Source organism: Spinacia oleracea, chromosome 2 (genome assembly GCF_020520425.1).
Source record: "Spinacia oleracea cultivar Varoflay chromosome 2, BTI_SOV_V1, whole genome shotgun sequence".
In the NCBI taxonomy this organism is placed as follows: domain Eukaryota; kingdom Viridiplantae; phylum Streptophyta; class Magnoliopsida; order Caryophyllales; family Amaranthaceae; genus Spinacia; species Spinacia oleracea.
Genome location: NC_079488.1, coordinates 61,146,653 through 61,150,123, shown reverse-complemented (window position 1 = coordinate 61,150,123; position 3,471 = coordinate 61,146,653). Strand labels below are relative to the sequence as shown.

Here is a 3,471-nt window from a genome sequence, read left to right as displayed (position 1 = left end):
GCAAGGACGATGATGTCGTCCTTGCATTTGTCTCTTATGGATGTACCTTTGTACGAATTGTACGAAGTTGGCACGTAGTGAATGCTTAATGATTAAGGCTTTGATTTGGCGACAAAAAACAAGCCGTTTCGGGTTTTTGAACTTGGTGTTACGGGACGGGGCCCGGCTTGCTCGGTTTTGTGGGTCGGCGCCCGAATTTGGATTGCTTAGTGTCATTTTGACTGGAAAAGGCCTTGTAAAACCAATGGAGAGGTCCATTGGGGGAGATTGTGTTTGGATTTTGAAATTGATTTTTGGAAATTGAATTTTATATCGAGTTCCATAATGGGAACGGGCTCGGGGATTGGACTTTGGATCTTGGATTTTGGAATATATTTTAGCAATTGGGACTTCCACACGGAGTTGTACCAACCACCTAACAAGGATAATAATATCGTCATCATCCCATAGGGGAGACACGATTTAGGTGTCTACACCTTCCTTGCATGCATATAATTAAAATACATACATAAAGTCATTAGGAAAAATACGCTTTGTAACACCCCAGGTTTACTAACTAGAAATATATAAGAAATATATAAGACTTTATAAAAATATTGCGGAAGCTTACACCTAAATCGGAGGTATCACCGCCACACTTGACCATATTGTCAAGTGTTAAGGCTTACAGACTCAAACTATTACAACTCGATTATTAGTGATCTATTACAACTGTACAACAGTCATAAAAGACTAAACGGTAACACTTGAGCTCCTTTAACTTCTAAAGGCAATCCTTCACGATCAATCTGCTCCGGCCATCTTGACTGCTCACCATAGAGGACAAATTCCAAAACGATCGTCACAGGGCCACCATAAGAAAAAGACATGGCCGCAAAAGCAAATAAACATACGTCAGCAAAAAGTTGAGTAATTAGTAATATATCAATATATAGTAATAGTTGCTCACTTTAATAGTAGTACAAGAGTACATTACACAAATAATCCCAAAAATATAATTAACTCAATATTCTATAGATCTTCTCTTCGACTGAACCTCAAATGTATTGATATGATCCTTTCCTCTACTAAACTTACTTAAACCAATATACACATGTCTTACTCGTTGTTCTTTACCTAGCCTTGGACATGGGTAATTCGAATAAATAAACCAACAAATATAAAAACTTGAAACTCTCAATAGCTACTAGAAAGACTCTCTGAGTCAAGGCCACTTTTGGACCAAACCCCACTTTTGGGGATATTAAGAAAAATAAAGATTGTATCTTGCTCCTCTAGTAATGATTATTATCTCCTTACCAACATGAAAATGACTAAGGTTTATAACGTTGAGCCTCCAACCAATAATATAATAATTACCGTCTTCTCATCTTTGATCTCGTGATCTCATAATACAATCGAAACTCACTTAGGGCCAATAATATATTTTCAATAATGGCACAGATTCCCAAATAATGTAACTCGTTCAATATAATAATATCACTCCTTTAAGTAATAAAACTAGTACCCACATATAATTATTGATCAACCTCAAACTAAAACTAATCCAACTTCAAGAAAAACCATAACTCAAAGTCAACCCAATATATTAATCTAGCTAAGTCTTCCACGACCATGTTCTATAATACAAAACTAACAACACCAATCAACTTCATCATTAATAATCACAAAGACACAATATGAATAGATCAATAATGGATCAATAAGGCAATATATACAACTGATTCACAAGCATATCAAATCAGCGAGTAAATCAATTAAATTAAGAACAACAATAACAACTTATTCACGAGCATATACAACACAATTCCAACATCATTCGTGTGAATACCCATAATAGTATAAACAAGTCCAAATTGATTTAGAGCGCGTGATTACAACTAATAATATAAACAAATAATTAGAAGGGACTAAGCGTGATTACCTTTCCAAAAATCAATTCGCGTTTGAATGGAAATAATACACACTTTAAAGGAAACAAGCCCAGTAGATAGATAGCTTGATACCACGTACTAGGCTACTTGATTGATTACGCAAACAACATGTAGGAGGAAAAAGAAAACGGCTGACTCTCATTGTAAAAAAAAAATAATTAGGGTTAAAAGGCTATATATACTCTCACACATAATAAAAGAGAGTTTTAGTTTTAAAAAAATTAGAGTTTTACTTTCCGAAACTGTTCTAAATAAATAAGAAAGTCATATAAAAATAGAGATAACTTTGTTCCCCTATAAAATATATTTTACGAAATCATAAAATATTGGGGTATTACACGCTTGCTATTAATTCTACAAACATACACTTCCTTGCTACTAACGTGCTTATTATTAATTCAACATACATAAACTTCGTTGCTACCAACGTGTTTCTATTAATTCAACAAACATGATCATCAAACCAAGTAAACATGAATCACAATTAAAACCACACTTAAACATGTACAACAACGTACATGCATTATAAATAACCCTAGACATGTACGTACCTTAAATACGTAATAAAGGGGCCACCCTAATCAACTTAAAGTCTCCACCCACAATAAAATAATAAACCTTAATTAATTACCTATTTAATAAATTTCAAGCAACATATTTTAATTTCAAATCACTTTAAATAATTTGAAATTATTAGTTTTTAATATAATTAATTAACCTATTTAATTCCATGAAACCATAGCATGAAAATTTATTAATTTCACGCATTAAAACCCTAAAAAGTGATGCTTCTTTGCTTCTAATATATTTTGAAAATATAACCAATTATCATATTCAAAATATATATTTTCATCATGCTAATTAAGCAACCAATACTTTAAATTAAAACCCTAATCATAAAGCATCATTAAAATCAATTAAAAACTCTAAAAATCCATGCTTTATGAATTAAAACAAATCTGAAAATTCAACTCTCATATTATATTAAAAATCATCAACATTAAAATATACGAATCTGATTTTTCATCATAATTAACAAACTAATTTTTTTTTTTAAACTAACACTAATAATAATAATTAAAGAAGAGAGGGAGGGGAGAGGCTCACCGGTCGGCCACGGACAACAGGGTGCGGAGAATGGTGATGGTCGAGCGTAGCAGTGGCGCGAGGGGCAAGGCTGAGGGGTGCTCAACTTCGGCTGAGTGTTGCCCGGTCGGGCTCACGACAAGGAGAGAGGAAAGGGAGAGGATATGAAGTAAATAGGGTTTATGAAATTGTGTGGGATTTTGAGGTTTGAATTTGTATTTATAGTTTAGTTGGGCTAGGTTTTAATTCCGCCGGGCTTGTTTATAAATTCTTTTTGGAGTTGTTTTTCAAATTCCTTTGGGCTTGACTAACATTCTAAATCCTTTTATTTTCCAAAATAAAAATAACTCTCCCAATTAAATTTTAAAATACTTTTCTCCCCAAAATAGAAATAATAAATATTTCTAATTAATAAAATAACATTTAAATAAATATCTAAATGCCACTTTAA

At 32.7% G+C, this 3,471-nt stretch overlaps 1 long non-coding RNA gene across 1 annotated transcript; it reads right to left on the bottom strand.

Moving 5' to 3' along the window:
• Nucleotides 1-548: 548 nt before the first annotated feature.
• On the bottom strand, nt 549-3,264 carry LOC130467876 (uncharacterized). Its single transcript, XR_008927860.1, has 2 exons — nt 3,042-3,264; nt 549-806 (listed from the first exon to the last, which is right to left on the bottom strand). It is a non-coding gene; the product is annotated as an uncharacterized lncRNA (long non-coding RNA).
• Nucleotides 3,265-3,471: the final 207 nt, after the last annotated feature.